Source organism: Hemiscyllium ocellatum, chromosome 4 (assembly GCF_020745735.1).
Source record: "Hemiscyllium ocellatum isolate sHemOce1 chromosome 4, sHemOce1.pat.X.cur, whole genome shotgun sequence".
Classification (NCBI taxonomy): domain Eukaryota; kingdom Metazoa; phylum Chordata; class Chondrichthyes; order Orectolobiformes; family Hemiscylliidae; genus Hemiscyllium; species Hemiscyllium ocellatum.
The window spans coordinates 6,764,489-6,781,569 of NC_083404.1; the positions used below are offsets into that span (position 1 = coordinate 6,764,489).

At 40.2% G+C, this 17,081-nt stretch overlaps 1 protein-coding gene across 4 annotated transcripts in view; it reads left to right on the forward strand.

The window, feature by feature from the left end:
- The first annotated feature begins 1,479 nt into the window (after positions 1 to 1,479).
- The window catches only part of sgk3 (serum/glucocorticoid regulated kinase family member 3), a 90,824-nt gene continuing 75,222 nt past the window's right edge, over positions 1,480 to 17,081 (forward strand). The window contains exons 1-2 of one of the 4 annotated variants that reach the window (XM_060822685.1): positions 2,066 to 2,269; positions 15,015 to 15,077. The gene's annotated coding sequence lies outside the window, so the exon portion shown is untranslated. Of the gene's footprint in view, positions 1,579 to 1,718; positions 1,802 to 2,065; positions 2,270 to 15,014; positions 15,078 to 17,081 lie in introns of those variants that run through there. The other 3 variants (XM_060822684.1, XM_060822683.1, XM_060822682.1) reach the window with 3 other exon arrangements.

Genomic DNA, 17,081 nt, shown 5'->3' on the forward strand with positions numbered 1-17,081 from the left:
TTTCTATTTTTATTTCAAAACTAATTCCACAGAGGCCAATATCCCATCACCAAGTCCCCCGTTATTTACATGCAGGGAGTCCTTGACACTGACCCAGCTCCCTCAGTGTCAGCTCTCAGAGAGAACAGAACTTCTCACATTCCTGTTTTTATCTGTCAGCCGGGGCTCCCTGATTGAGGCTATTAATCTGGGAACTCACATTCTATGAGGTCCACATGGCTGTCCTCCTTACAATCACTACAATTTCAGCATTCACTAACCATGGAAGCTGCAGGGCTCTTGTTGTGCAACTGTACCGTCCTTACCTCTGAGCTAGGATACTCAGTTTCAAACCCTATTCAGGGGGTTTCAGAGGTTTGTAATAACATCTCTAAACAGATTGCTTAGAAAACATTGGGGCCTTTTATACCAGAGTGAAGTTGGGAAATTTCTGGTCTTGAGCTACCTAGTTCTGTGTTAAAAATTTCCCTGGAGCGTCAGAGGCTGAGGGGTAATCTTATAGAGGTTTATAAAATCATGAGGGCATGGATAGGGTAAATAGACAAGGTCTGTTCCCTGGGGTGGGGGAGTCCAAAACTAGAGGGCACAGGTTTTAAGGTGAGAGGGGAAAGATTTTAAGAGGGACCATTTAGATTACTTACAGTAATTACTTACCTTCGGCCCAACAAGTCCACACCAACCCTCCGAAGAGCAACCCACCCAGCCCCATTCCTCTACACTTACCCCTTCACCTAACACTATCGGCAATTTAGCATGGCCAATTCACCTAACTTACACATTTTTGGACTGTGGGAGGAAACTGGAGCACCCGGAGGAAACCCACACAGACACGGGGAGAATGTACAAACTCCACACAGACAGTTGCCCGAGGTGGGATTTGAACCTAGGTCTCTGGTGCTGGATGGCACAGTGGTTTTCACACAGAAGGTGGTGTGTGCATGGAATGAGCTGCCAGAGGAATTGGTGGACGCTGGCATAATATCATTTAAACGGCATCTGGACGGGTATATGAACAGGAAGGGTTTAGAGAGATGTGGGCCAAATGCTGGCAAATGAGACCAGATTTATTTCGGATATCTGGTTGGCAGAGGCGAGTTGGACCAAAGGGTCTATTTCCATGTTGTAACATCTCTATGACTCCACCTGATCCTTAGGGTAGGATAATGTAGCACAGTTTTGAATGAGAACGAGTTTCTTCAGGATGGGAGTACTGGTTATTGGTTAGAAGAACACTGGTCGAGGTGAATATGTAGGTGACAAAGATATGAATGGAGATTTTGGTGGAAGATAGTGGAGGTGAGATCCAGGCAGGGAACGTTGTTGAGATAGATGTCCAAGATTTGTAACCGGTAGGAAGTGGAGTGCGGATTAACTCAGAACTGAGAGGATCTTCCAAGTTGTGGAAAATTCGTTCTCGCCTGAGACTGTCTCTTACAATAAACGAAGCAGCCGGTAGGGGCTGCAAATTAATTGATGCAGCAAATGAAGCTCTCCTAAAAGAGCCATCGAAAAGATGAAACGCCAGCACAAATTCGGAGCCCGAGTTCAAATTCAGAGTTGCCACCCAGTCGTTAAAACGTAAGTTACTTTTATTAAATTTCACAGCTGTGGTTGTGCTGGCCATTCTGCTATCCCTGCTGCTTTATTGACAGTGGGGTGGGGTGAGGAGAGGGGGGGGGTCTCGTCACGTCAGAGACTTCGTTTGGAAATTCGGGGAAGGAAGAAGCGAAAGTTCCGAGAAGCTGGGAGTGGTGGATCGCACCAAAGGTCACCGAGATCATTTCATGGCACAGGGAGGCGTGTAAGTTACACATGGTCAGGTTTAAAGTGTATGTGAGCGGAGCTGCACAAGTTTGGGATGTTTGTTGGGGGGGGAGTTTCCACTCTCCGCCCTGTCCAGCAGCAACTCACTGACCCAAATAACCCCTGATAGAAACTTTTTTTTCAAAAAGTTGCTGTTTATCTGGCTACCGTGCAAGTTCCACTACCGGGTTGTGACAGACCAGACATCCCGTCTGGCAACGCTACAAGCTCAGAGATAAATATTGAATGAAAATAAAAAGTGTAGGGACGCGGGGCGGTCGGGCGGGGGAGTGTAGTCACAGGCAACTCTTGATATCCGGCTGGCGATGGGGAGACGCTGGCCGTTAGAGACGTGCACACAGACCCAGAAAGAGAGGGGCTACACGGTTTACAAAGTGTAAACCCCAGCAAACTAATTCCAAACTGGCAGCTGAGGCCGAGAATTCCGTTTCGGATCAAGGCAGTGGTACGTAATACACCTCCTCAATTCAATGCTCCCTTTAAAAGGAAAGTTCAGTTCACAGCCGTGAAGAATCGAATACTTTTTAGCAAGTTAAGACCATTTCCAAAATCCAGGTTGCCCACAGGCGATTCTGAGTCGAATGTCAAATGAATACAGACTCAAAGTTCAGTTGCTTTCTGCCTATTATCTCAATATAATATGGGGACATGAAGTAGCGTTGGTGTATTTTTAAAAACTAACAATTGCATAATATTCCAAAGCTAAGTTAACAACAGTAGCCAAAGTGACAAACAATTACGGTAGTTGATTTTTTTTTTGTCAATATATTTTAAACTAAATCACCATTACATGTTGCTGAAGTATTTCACAGTTTATCTTATGATTTGGAAAAAATACCACAGCAGCTATGCAAATTCTGGTCTGTATTAGTGAACTGGTTTGAACACTGGTAACTTTTTTTTTGCTTTATTTGAATGGTCTTAATTTGGAACGCCTCTGCAAATGTCTATTTTTGTCGATGTTTGATCTACCTGGATCAGAGAATACAGCATTGCAATGAAAAGTTCACCAGGGAAAAACGTTCCATTTCTAACAAGTTATTGCTGCCTGCGGATTCACCTCAGCAGGATCTGATTGTCTGGATGCGAAAGGGGGGCATAATTCTGGTTATCAATCTCTTGGTAACTAACATCGTTCTTTCTAACACCTTAGTGAAAATGTTGAGTTTGTAACGAAATATGGTGGGGTACTAGACGAAAGTGAGGACTGCAGATGCTGGAGATTACAGTCGAGAGTGTGGGACTGGAAAAGCACAGCAGCATCAGGCAGCATCTGAGGAGCAGGAGAATCGACATTTCGGGCAAAAGCCCTTCGTCAGGAAGGGCTTTATAGTGGGGGGCTGCCTGACACCAAAGGTATAAAAAAGATAACACATAAAAAGGTGGATTAAATAATGACAAGTATTCATTCTTACTAAAATACTGCCTTTAACATGTTTCCCAAAGAGCTTCAGATAACAAAGCAATGACACAGGAGGATATGTAGGGTCATATATTTAAACGCTTGGTCCTGGAGGCCTTCAGCTGTGTCTACAATGAACAAAGTGAGATGGAGAAATGTAGGAAGAGAATTCCAGAGCTTCATTGGGGTGGGGTGGGGGCATCCTGCTAAGGTACACCAACCAATGGTGTCACAATTCAAATTGGTAATACATGAGAGGCCAGAGTCAGCAACGTACATTGGGGTTGAGGAGATTCGAGACTGGTTCGGGCAAAACCATGAAGGGATTTGAAGAGAGGGCCTGCTGCAGGTTAAAACACAGGTGACAGAGTTTCGGCCGATCTCCAGTTCAAACAGAAGGTGGAACATAGTTGAGTCTGCAAGTAATGAAGGAATCGATGAGGATTTAGCAGCAGATGAGCTGAGCCAACAGTGAAATTGAATAATGTCACAGGAGTGAAAATAACTGGCACAGAAAGGAGTTTAGAAACTCATTTTGGGATGGAATCTTTTAATATTTTATTCTGGCAGGATTAACATTAGTTTGCAACCTTCCGTGGATGTCAGGATACTGAACAACTAGATTTTGCTTTGCTTTTAAAGCTATAGAAATTAGATTTCAAATGAATGTTATCTAATCTTGCTCTAAATGGAAAGAATGACTGCCACTGCTTTGGAAGTAAATGAACAGCATTCAAAATAATATTTTAGGTTACCTTTAGCTAATGCATTACTTAGCTAAAGAAACCAAGCAGATTTTGGAATTGTTAAGTTGTTTTACTGCTCCAGTAGAGTTTTAATAGTCTACAATTGCACTTTGGCTTGTACTGTTAGTTAATGGCATTGGGCAGTCAGGGTACTGGAGAGAGCATTCCAATCCAGCGTTCCCATTCTTGATCACCTTAAGGTTTCCTATCTCAACTACCCTCTCAGGCAATGCATTCTACACCCCTTCTACCCTCTGGGTGAAAACATCTTTCCTCCAATCCTCTGTAAACCTTGTGCCTTTCACATTGAAAGGTCAATAACAATATAATTTTAATTAAGGGGAACAGCTGCTTTCTATCACCTGTCCATGCCCCTCAATCATAGTTACTTCTAATGCGTCCCCTCTCTGCCTTTGTGTGCTAAGGAGAATAGCCTAAGTCTATCCAGCCTCTCTCTTCATAGCTAAATTGCTCCATATAAGGCAACATCCTGGTGAATCTCCCCTGTAACCCCTCCAGTGCAATCATGTCAATTCTACATGCAACAATAGAACTGCACACTTTACTCCAGCTGTGGTCTAACCAAAGCTCTGTAAATTCCAAAAAAACCTCCCTGCTCTTATCATCTATGCCACAACTGATAAAGGCAAGTGTTCCATTTGCTCTCTTAACCTATTAACCTATTCTGTCAACTTCAGGAGTCTGTGGACAAACACCCAATGACCCCTTCAATTCCTCCAAGCTTTCTAGCGTCCTGCCATTCACTGAATATTCCCTTATCTTGTTACTTCTCCCAAGATGCATCACTTACGAGGGCGAAATTCCATCTGCCGCTTTGGCCAATCTGTCTAAATCTTCCTGTAACCTCTTCCACACTGTCAATCACCCAGCCAATCTTCATTTTATCTACAGACCTCACACCATTCTCATCTACATCCATTATATATATTACAAACAATAAGGGACCCAGTATTAATCCTTGTGGTACAACACTGGACACCAGCCCCCAATCACAAACAATCTAGTACTATCGCCCTCTGACTGTAACCACTGACCTAATTTTGGATCCAACGTGCAAAGGTACCCTGCATTAATATATCACTTTTAAGTTATCAAAATTCAATTACTCATTCAAAAACAAATCCTTGGATTTTTTTCTCTCTCTGTCTTAATTATTTCGAACTTAGTAAATATTGACAGAATGGAATTAGGCTTAATATGGAAAATATTTTAATTATTTAAATTACAAATTTTTTAAGGATGACTCCATGGTTTGTTTTTTGGTGAGTGTCATGCAGTTTGTTTGAAAAAATAAACTGTGCTGTTTAGTTGTGGTATTCAGTTTCCAACATTAAATGCTTAGTTGGATGTTTTCACGTACATAGCCAGTCTGACTGCCACGAGGTATGAAGTCAGAGCTTCCACTGTTCACTGTAGATGAGACGGGTGTTAAATAATGTCATACCCAGGCAAAACCAAAAGGAATAGGTTTCATTTTTGAGCATTACATTCACATGTTCTGCACAAATAACTCTTTTAAGTTCTGTATCTTCTGTAAAGCAGTGGCATAAGCAAATCCAGATTTTTATTATTTTTCAATGCTTTCTCATCATGCACAACTTCACTGTCTTAATCACACCTTCCTTCACCATCACACCTCGGACTCAAACAGTTTGCAGCCAGCTTTCAAGGCAGTACAATGTTTTGATTTGGTTCGTGGGTTGTTCATGGGGTGACATCCTAAGCTCAAATACTTGAAAATGACAGAAGTATGCAGTAAGCCCCCACAGCATATGAAAACAGAAGATTTTGAGGTTAATATTTTAACAGGAATAATTGAAACTTTCTGGTGTGTGTGACTTCAAAAAAAATTGAACTTGAAGCAAAAATTTTTAAACTCTGGCTTCCTCCACAATTTCAAAAAGCGTTATTCCAATAATGTCAAGCACACGAAACTTGGGGTGTAGGAAGTTTGAATAAATTTAAAGCATCCACTCCCACCACCACCAATGCTCAGTCGCAGCAGTGTGTACTATCTACAAGATGCACTGCAGAAATTCGCCAAAGATCCTCAGACAGTTCCTTCCAAACCCACAACCATCTAGAAGGACAAGTGCAGCAGAAACATGGGAATACCACCATCTGCATGATGCAAGAATTAAGTTCTTCAAGGAAATGATTCTTGTATGATGAAAAATTATGTTGTTTATGCAGTGATTTCCAAATGTTTAACTTTTTCAATAATGGTTCCCTAAATTTTTAAGACAGATGTGGTTTGTATGAATAGGCTTCATGTTAGGATTATTATGCTTTTATTAATGATTTTGATAATAGTTGCGTTCTTTAAATCATTGTGACATTAAAATTTTTATCATGCATTAAATTTAATCAAATTAATAGGTTGCCAATTTCAGCAAGTTTAATTGTGGTATGGCAGCATTTTTTTAAATGTAATGCTAATTATTTGGGATTGAGAAACTTCAGGCTTTTAATACCCTGGTAGTTAGTGTTTCAAGAAAGAGAGGTGGGGGAATTGATGTTCCCACCGTGTAATAGAGAAATTCAGACTTGAGAAGACTGACAAAATGATTAGCACTGCTGCCTCACTGTACCAGGAATCTGGGTTCGACTTCAGCCTCGGACGACTGCATGGAGTTTGCTCATTCTCCCTGTGTCTGCGTGCATTTCCTCTGGATGCTCCAGGTTCCACCCACAATCCAAAGATTCGATGGATTGGCCATGCTAAATTCTCTGTGGTGTCCAGGGATGCGCAGGTTAGGTGGGTTAGTGATGGCAAATGCGGAATTCCGGGCATAGGGTGAGATGCTCTTTGAAGAGTCAGTGCAAACTCTAAACTGAATGGCCTTTATCTGTATGGTAGGGATCCATGATTCTGAGTTACACCAACATGATACCCAGTTTAAAGTTCTTTGTTATGGAACAAGCTGCAAAGTTGAGAACTATTTTGAAACATTCTCTGCTACAGTGGAGCAAGGGACTCTTGGTGATATGGCAAGTGGGATTCAGTGGATCAGTGAAGTGGCCCAGTGACAGAGATGATGCTTAAAATGGAGTGACCCGTACATTAATGGGAGAGGTAGTGAAAGTCTCCCCTGAGGCTAGGCCAGCACGGACAGGGTCAGAAAAACTGATATTCGGCACTTACTTTTATTTTTGTAATTTATTTCTATGACCTATAATGTTGATCTATTTTATTTCTTTGCTTTTCTAAGTTTTTTTTTGTTTCCTAAGAATTTGACTTTAAGTATCTGTACCTAGGTACCTTTATAACCAAGATGGCACTGTAATGGGGTGACTGTCAACTTTTCATTATATTCATTTGAGTACATGTGACAAAGTTAATTCAATTGAAGACAGCATGATTGAAACATTAGTCTGTAGCTAAATGGTGTATAATATGATAGGACTAGAGCATGTTTGTAAAATTTGTAGGCAGCAAATTAAGTTAGATAGGAAATTTCTGGAACAGATTATAGAAACACGCAGTGTGCATTGATTTACCACAGCCATTTGAAAGGGAAGTTCAAACTTCTCGGCTAAAATTTTCTATTTGTAGACAGTAAGTTGCTAGTTTGCTGTGAATGAGGAATTGAATGCTTGTGGTCTTCTAAAGTCACGCTTGATTGTCTTTGGAAGTCAAAGAAGAATTTTCCAGCAGCTCTCCTGAGTTGGCTACAGGGTTCTATTGTTTTTATTTTGCTCGTTCCGTACGACTCCTTTGTTTGAACACAGATCGTTGGGATATGTGATTGCAGCATTGTTTGAATGGGGCAGGTACTTTGGACCTGATCTTTTCCGAGCCCATGATAAGTTTTGTTCAGTGTTTGTTTCATTTGATAAATACAGAGAAGGATTTTGGATTTATGGAATCATCCTTTTCTTTAGTTAACTTGTTCTGGTGTTTTCATATATCCTTAGAAATAGCTCATTGAACTTAATCTACTCAATGCTCTCATGGTTGGTTTATACATTTCCCATAGCTTCACTTTATTATTTTGTGGTTTAATTTTTTTCTATCTAAGTACATTGTAGTCATTCTGGATTTGCTTCAAGTTTTTAAAAGTAATTTTATTTTTCTGTCACATTGTACAACCTATCAAGCTATAATTTGAGCTACTAAATTGAGTTTGCATACTCAAAGTTCTGTATAAAATCTTGACTGAACAGAAATATGAGAGCTGTCATGTGTATATCATATCTTTCTCTTGATGTCAATTGCACCTCTCGATGACTGCAAAAGATCAATGTGGAATCGTACCAAGAAAATGTTCCTGGTCATTTCTCTGGGTGTTGGAACACCCTACAATCTGCCAATGATGTCAAACTTTATAAAGGAACAGTAGATGAATAATTTTAAATGTGTTTGTCATTTGTCTCCTCACTATATTAATTCTTATTTTCCCTTTTGCAATAATTTGGTTAGGTTTTGAACCTACATATTCTGTTGGGATTTATCCCTGGCATTTCATTGAATCCTTATCATTCTTTGATGTAAACTAGTTCTGCTGGGGCTTCCAATCTACTGGCAACTCTTAAAGGATCTACATTTTTTAAGTTCTCATTAATATGAATAATTTTGTTCTGATCAGCTTTATCAATTTAAACCAATTTTAAAATTCTTTAAAGCATCTCGATGTCTCTTTCTCAATAAAATAAACCTGACCTTTTATTTGTTGTTCTTGCAATCTTGATTCTTAAAGGCTTTTTGGAGTCTTTGTTGCTCTAAATGTACTTTTTTTTTAAAAGGAGAAAAATATTAAAAAGGACATGAAGGGCAACATTTTTACACCGAGTGGTTTGTGTACTTAATGAACTGCCAGAGGAAGTTGTGGAAACAGCTACAGTTGGAGTCCTGCTTTTTAATCATCTTAGCACATTCAAATATGCTTTTGGGATGTTGTTGATTTTCATCTGGTTCCATCTGTGCAAAACTGACCTTCCAGAAGTTAAACTTAAATGGATATAAAGGCTCGGCAGTTTAAATGTTCAAATTATGTCAGACAATTTAAAATGTATAGGCAATTCAAGAGACTTTATGGGTACTTGTTAATCCACTTACCACTGATTAGGAATTGTACGTCAAACCCAAGCATTGCCTTTCCCAGATGTCCAGATAATATTGTATATTTGTAGTTTCAAAAAGATTTTGACAAGTGGTACATAGGTTACATTTTGAAGTACATATATGTTGATGAAATGTTGAGAGGTATAATTTAATGGAAACATTTGTTTATGTTTCACATGTAATATCTGATGCCCTGTGATATTTCTCAAGTGATCCCAGGAGACTAAATTTTAGACAATCCTAAGTTAATCTGGTTTTTAGTGTTGGGTGAGCAAGGCTGGCTAAGTTTTTCGGTGTACTCTCTGTGCTTTGAGTAATGGTGAGAGGCCTTACAATGCAGGATGGGAAAAACACTGGTTTTATTGCTAGACTATATTAATCCAGATGTAATGTTCTGGGGACCTGGGTTCAAATCCCGCCAAGGCAGAGGTGAAATTTGGATTCAGTTCTTTTTTTATAAAAAATCTGCAATTAAGACTCTAATGATCATAAGATTATTATTAATTGTCAGAAAAAAGACACTTGGTTTGCTAATGTCCTTTAGGAATGGAAACTCTCCTCTTGCCTCACCTGCCCTATGTGACCCCAGACCCAAGCAATATGATTGTTTCTTAACTGCCCAATTGGTGACCAATGCAGCTACTGATGCTCACACCTAGTGAATTTTCTTTTAATTCAATGATTTGGTTTGACAACTAATTTCTTTAGCTTTTGTGCTAAAGTTCCAAAGTAGAACTTTTATTCACAAGGTCCGGTTTTTAATGTCTATGGTATTACCAAGCTGACACTTAATGTTCTTGTATTACAACAAAGTCCTCATTGTGCTGTGTCCAACTTTCTAGTAAAGGATGAGGCTCTCCTTATGTAGATGTTTCAAGGTACAGTTTGAACACCAAGTAAAAGCATGACTCCACAAGGAAGGGGAGTAACATTTTAACATATGGTGCTCTTATCTACCACTTGTTGATTTCAAGAGGCACTGACCAGTGTCCTTACATCTTGGATGTTTGGATTGGTGGAATTAGAGTAAAAAGTGAGGTCTGCAGATGCTGGAGATCAGAGCTGAAAATGTGTTGCTGGTTAAAGCACAGCATGTCAGGCAGCATCCAAGGAACAGGGAATTCGACATTTCGGGCTATAGCTTCCTGATGAAGGGCTTTAGCCCGAAACGTCGAAATTCCTTGGTGGAATTAGAAAAGAGTAAAACCCATAATAGTTTGGTTAGAATGTAATATCATTCTTTATTTTTATTCATGGTTTGTGGGCATCACTGGCAATGCCAACATTTGCTCTTGAGTAAGTAATTGTGAGCTACTGCCTTAATCCACTGCAGTCCATTTGATGTAAGTCTACCTACGATTTAATTTGAGAGTTCTGGGCTCTTGATCCAACAATACACAATGAAGAGTGATGTCCTTCCAAGTCAGGAGGGTGTGTGGGGCTTGAAGGAGAACTTGCACCTGGTAGAGTTCCCATAAATCTGTCTTTGCCCTTCCAGCTGTTTGTGGTTGTGCACTTAGGTGATGCCTAAGAATTTCTGCTTTGCAGAGTGCTGCTACCTCTGCATGGTCTGTCCTGCTAATGGGACAGGATGTACCCAGACATGGTGATCATGTTCCCTGGGGTAATGTGTAAAATATGATTCCATGAGTATGACTACATCAGGCTGTTGCTTGACTAGTCAGTGAGACAGCTATCCACTTTAGCGCTGACTCCCAGATGTAAGTTAGGAGGACTTTGCAGGGTTGACAGGGCTAAGTTTGAGTATTCTGGTTTAATTCCTTTCTTTCCCCCTAAAGACTTCATAATAGTTTGCAAGTAAAAGGGTTGCTAGGCCACTTCAGAAGGCAGTTAAGAGTCAATGCAGTGCTGTGGATTTACAGTAACTTGGAGCCCAGATCAGGATGGCTGTTTTCATTTCTTTAACAACGTTCGTGAACCAGGTGGGTTTTTGTGGTATAGAAAAGTAGGAATATAGAAAACCTGCACATCAGTAGGCCACTTGACCCTTCAAGCCTGTTTCAGCTTCAATATGGTTATGGTTGATAATCTAACTCTGTTCCCTGTTTCTCCTTTCTCCACATACCTTTGGCCCTCAGAACTATATCTAACTCCTTGAAAACATTCACTGTTTTAGTCTCAACTGCTTTTTGTGGGAGAGAATTCCACAGACTGTAATCTCTAGCTCTGGATTCCCTGGTCATCAGAAGCTTCCTTCATTTACTGTATTTAGTTCCTATTCAAATTTGATAAGTTTCTGAGATTCCTTCTCATTCTTTTAAACTCTGGTGAATATCATCCTAACCAACTCAATCTCTCCTCCTACTGATTCCTGGGATGGCAGGATGGATATCGAGTAAACCTTCACTACACACCCTCCATAGCCAGAATATTCTGTCCCCGATAAGGAAACCAAAAATGTGCACACTACTCCAGGTGTGGTCTCACCAAGGTCAGAAGCAGCAAGACATCCCTGCTGCTGTACTTGAATGCTCTCCTTTATAAAGACCAACAAGCCGTTTGCCGCCTTTACTGCCTGCTGTATCTATATGCCCACTGATAGTGACTGCTGGGCGAGGACATGCAGTTCTCATTTCACCACCTCCTTTCCCAATCTGTTCCCATTCCGATAACCTTCCTTTCTGTTTTTTTTGCTAACAGAGTGGATAACCTCCCATTTATCCACATTAAAATTTATCTATCTTGCATTTTCCACTCATTCACCTTGTCCAAATCAGCAGCCCCTTCATGGTTTATCTTCTCACCCAGCTTTGTGTCATCTGCAAACACTGAGATATTGTATTTTGTTCCCTTTATCTAAATCATTAATATATTTTGAGAAAAGCTGGGAGTGATACACTTATTTCTGCAGTAGCCCACTAGTCTCTGGCAGACTGGTGTAGCAGGCAGTTAGTCTCTATCAATGTTAGTACACCACCTCCAATCCCATGTTTAATTTTGGATGCTAATCTCTTAAGTGTGATTTTTGTCGAAAGCCTTCTGAAAGTCCAGGTAAACCACGGACACCAGATTCCCAACTCTCCCGGTTAATCCTCGACACATTCCAGAGGATTTGTCAAGTGTAATTTCCCTTCTGGAAGTCCAAGCTGACTCTGTCTGGCCTTGTCACTTTTCCCAAGTAAAAGCAAAATACTGCGGATGCTGGAAATCTGAAATCAGAAACAAATAAGAGAATGCTGGAGAAACTCAGCAGGTCTGGCAGTATCTGTGGAGAGAGGAACAGAGTTTTAATGTTTTGAATTCAGTAATATTCTCCAGAATGTTTTGAAGAGTCATGTTAGACTTGCAACAGTAAAACTGTTGTCTTCTCTCCACAGAGGCTACCAGACCTGCTGAGTTTCTCCAGCATTCTTTGTATTTGTTACTGTTTGCCAAGTGTTCTGCTATTAAACCTTTCATAATGGGCTTAAAATTTTCCCTATGACCAATGTCTGGCTAACAGGTCTATGATTCTCTGTTTTCTCTCTACCTTCTGTTTTTAAGCAGTGGGGTTACGTGAACTACCCTTCAATCCATAGGAACTATTCCAGAATCGATAGTATCTTAAAAGATGACCATGACTATTTTGGGCCACTTTCCTAAGTTATCTGGGATGTGGATTTTTGAGCCTGGAGCTTAATGGTTTTTAACTCATCAATTTCACCAAACAGTTTTCCCACTAATATTGATTTCCTTCAGTTTCTCCCTCACACTCGCCTGTGTTTCCAAAATTGAAGAAGACATTTTTTAAAAAAAAGAACAAAGAACTGTGGATACTGAAAAGATGAAACCAATAGAAATTGCTGGTGAACCTCAGCAAGTCTGGCAATCCATGAAGAAAAAGCAGAGTCCACGTTACGAGACTTGCGACTCTTCTTCAGAACTTTCAGCAGCAAGACGTGGATTGGATGGACATACGTTTTGCAAACCTGTTCTGGAAGAACTTACCTGTCATTTCTCCAGTTTTGACCAGGGTTTTGAATTGATGCTACTGATTACGATTTTAGATACCTTTTCAAAATGCATTAATTTTTAAAAAAAAAACTCATTCTCGGCAGTTATGTGGAATGCAAAGCCTGGAAGACTAATTGGAATCAGCAGAACTTAATGGATTAGAATTAAACTCTGTTCTTGCCAATAATATGTTTTTTTTTAATCTCTGTATCACAAGCGTAGTATTTATTAATTCCCATATTAACTGCTGTTATTCATGTTTATGTCGGTATTGCAGTGGAAGACTTAACTGTTGGATTGCAAAAATGTGTGCGATGATCAGTGCTTTAGATTCAGAAGCTCTTTGCAGAGAGATTCATTCTGTGGACCAACATCAAGTCTCACCCAAAAAAAGAGATTATGCCATCTTTTTGAATAATAGCTTTTTAGATATCCATGTCATACTGCAAATCATGATTCACCTCCACCTACATGTTCTACTTGTTACCCAGGTATTAAACCTGGAACAATACAGCACAGGAACAGGCCATTCAGCCCACCATATCTGTGTCGACCATAACACCATTGTAAATTAATCCCATCTGCCTGCACATGTTCCATATCTCTCTCTTCCCTGCCTGTTCATGTATCTATCTAAATGCCTCTTAAATGTTGCTATTGTGTCTCCTTCTACTATCTCTCCTGGCAGTGTGTTCCAGGCACCACCACCCTCTGTATTTTAAAAAATACTTGCTTTGCACATCTCCTTTAAACATTTCCCCCTCACCTTAAACCTATGCCCTCTAGCTTTTGACATCTTCACCTTGGGAGAAAGATGCTGACTATTTACCCTATCCATGCCTCTCATAATTTGTATATACAATTATATGAGGTTGCCCCTCAGCCTCCGACACTCGAGTGAAAACAATCCAAGTTTGTCCACCCTGTCCAAATAGCTTTTGTACCCTTTCCAGAATCTCCACATCATTCCTATAATGTGGCTATAGAAGTGCACATAATAGTCCAAATGTGGCTTAGTGAAAGTTTTTTTTTACAGCTGACTCAACAATTTTTGCTCTGTATCCTGACCAATGAAGGCAAGCATGCCACCACATCCACTTGTGTTGTCACTTTCAGGAAGCTATGGACTTGCACTCTAAGATCCCTCTGGAAATCAATGAGGGCCTGCCATTTACTATATACTTTCCTCTTGTCTTTAATCTCCCAAAATGCATCACCTCACACTTGCTCAGATTAAACTCTATCTGCCATTTCCCTGCCCAACGTTCCAACTGATCTATATTCTGCTGTACCCTTTAACAACCTTCCTCACTATTCACAACTCCATCAATTTTCATGTGATCTGCAAATGTATTAACTGTATATAGGAAGTACCAGCACTGATCCTAGTGGGGCACCACTGGTCATGGGCAGAATAACAACCCTCCACAACTGCCCCCACCCCTGTCCTGTATGACCGAGCCAATTTTATATTCAACTTGTCAACTCCAGGTGGATCCCATATGATTTAATCTCCTGGACTAATATACCAGGAGAGACCTTGTCAAATACTAATGTTGTGTCATTTTGTGATACAGTGTAATATAAATTTCAATTTGTTTGATTTCTTCACATGATCGTAACATGAGTTCTTATTACAAACGGTCAATTCCAGGCTTTTTTCCTTCTATGCAAAGAAACGAAAATGCAGAGACATCTCCTTCAATTCTCTGGTTTGAATTTGTGCAAATGCTATCATTAAAGAAAGATAGATTGTATTCTGAATACAATCATCAGGAATGAGACTAGGCCCAAGAAAACTGAGAAAAGGGAAGGACAGGAAGTGAAACAGCTTCTGACAGTCCTGCATCAGTTTCCAATTTAAAATGACTAAATGGTTTCTGTTCTTTTTCATAAATGAAGAAATAGCTTAAAATAAATTGTGGGTAGTGTTGAAAACAATGTGCGTCATCAAAATATGAGGTTGAGTCTGCTCTAAATCAAATTTAACTTTATTTCTAAGATTCTAACAGCTAGAACATTCCGAGCCCCACAGATTCAGGAGAATTTCTACGAAGTAAATTCAGTAAGTATTGTAACAATATTATCGTTCTCATTCTTTCTCGTTATGAAATGTAAGGCACATTATGACTTGGACTGTTCCGTGGGCTGCTTCACCAAAAGCTGTAAAACTTACAAAGATTCATAAAAGTGGAAACAGCAGCCAAGTCTCAGTCTCTGACACTGTTCAGAGTTAAAGTATTTGACAGCATAAATGCCAGGAGACAGTTTATAGGTGTTAGGGTCTTGGAATCCATATTACAACAGTTCTACAAAAATGAATTTTGTAATTGTTGAATAATTAGTCCGAGGCATCCCAAGTGGGAGTCAAGACCCCAGTGGGTCTGCAAGCTGAGATTTTAGGGATCACCAGCTGTAGGCTGCAATTGGTGGCATGGAGCTCCAGTGAAATTACTTCAACGGTGCTTCGGCACTGTGGACACACAGTCCTGCAGCTCTTCGCACGTCTGCAAAGCTGTCTTGGGTCTTTCCCACTCCCCCTCCCATTCTTATTGGTCTCACTAGGGGAATGTGACAGTTTTTAGAACTTGAAACAGGGTCATAGTGGGAAAACCTTTGGAAAATTCTGGCCTAGTCATTTCATAAAGATGTCCAGACAGGAACTAAAATGTTAGTATTCATTATATCATAGTGATAGTAGAAGTATTAGAGAAAATTAAACTCAACAAAATGGCAAATGTATTGAATTGAAGTGTTTATTTGTAATGAATAGAATTGTGGGATTTTGTTTAGTTTGCAGGATGTAAATATTGTTGGCTCGGCAATGGCTTGAAATCTCAAGGTTGTAACGAAACAATATAGTTTCAAGTCAGGATGGTGTGTTACATGGAGGGAACCTTGCTGATAGTGTTACCATGCTTCTACTGCCTTGGTTCTTCTGGCTGGTAGAGGTAATAGATTTGGAAGTGGGTTTCTCAGTGCATTTTGTAGGTTGTGTATGCCACTTCCACTGGGCATCAGTGATTAATGGCATGCATATTGGAGGCGATTTGGGCTGCTTTGTCATGGATGGTGTCAAATCTCTTGCATGTTATTGGAGTTGTATTCATCCAGGCAAGCTGAGTGTGTTTCATCAAATTCCTGACTTGTGCCTTGGCGATGGTGGAGTCAAAAAGGTGAGATAAGCACTTCATTCCGAGTTTGCACGTGGTTCTTACAGCCATGGTATATTGATGGCTGGTCCTGTTTGTTTTCTGGTTAGTGGTACTCTCCAGTAGTTTGAGAGTGGAGGACTCAAAGTTGTTAATACCAAGGGATGCCAGGGGAAGTTTCCCCAGCATATTTTTGTTTTTATTACCAATCTCCAGCATCCTCAGTATTTTACCCTTGTTTTGATAACTACTCAGCATTTTGTCTTCTATTTCTTTTGAGGAACCTTCAGGCCAATATTGAATTTTTGTTTTTGTTGAAAACAAATGCATTTCTGATCATAGGTATTGTAGTCTGGTTAAATGGTCACCTGGATTAGTCTTGAGAACTCTTTACCTGTAAATAAAGACTGACTTGGTGATGAGATACTGGTGTCTATGGAGTTATTTTGGGATGTTTCTCCTTGTGCAAGAGTCTAGGACCAGTGGACATAGTCTCAGAATAAAGGGGTGCCAAGGAAAAAGCAGTGGAATGGTCCAGGTGGAGTAAACAAAAGGTGGGTAAGGATTTCAGTAGCGAACGTGTTGTGGGAGAGTACAGCTTGCTCCGAAGTGGAAGAAAGGGACTTGCTGATGGAAGGATCCAGGTCCAGAAATTTCCCTCCAGGTCATATAAACAAAGGTTGCCAACAATTATGATCAGCCTGAAACAGCAGCTGGATTGGGGAATGGAATTTGTGTTTGAAAATCCAAAGGCAAAGGATAACTTGAAAAGCGTGGTGGTGAGATAAACCAGCCTGTTGGCAGTATGCATGTGGATATCGTATCTTTTGATTTTGAGGCAGCATGTTGTTGAGAAATAAAGGGGCAAAAGATAAATCTCTGGGGTCCCCATCATCCTTTGCAGAGAATTCTCTGGC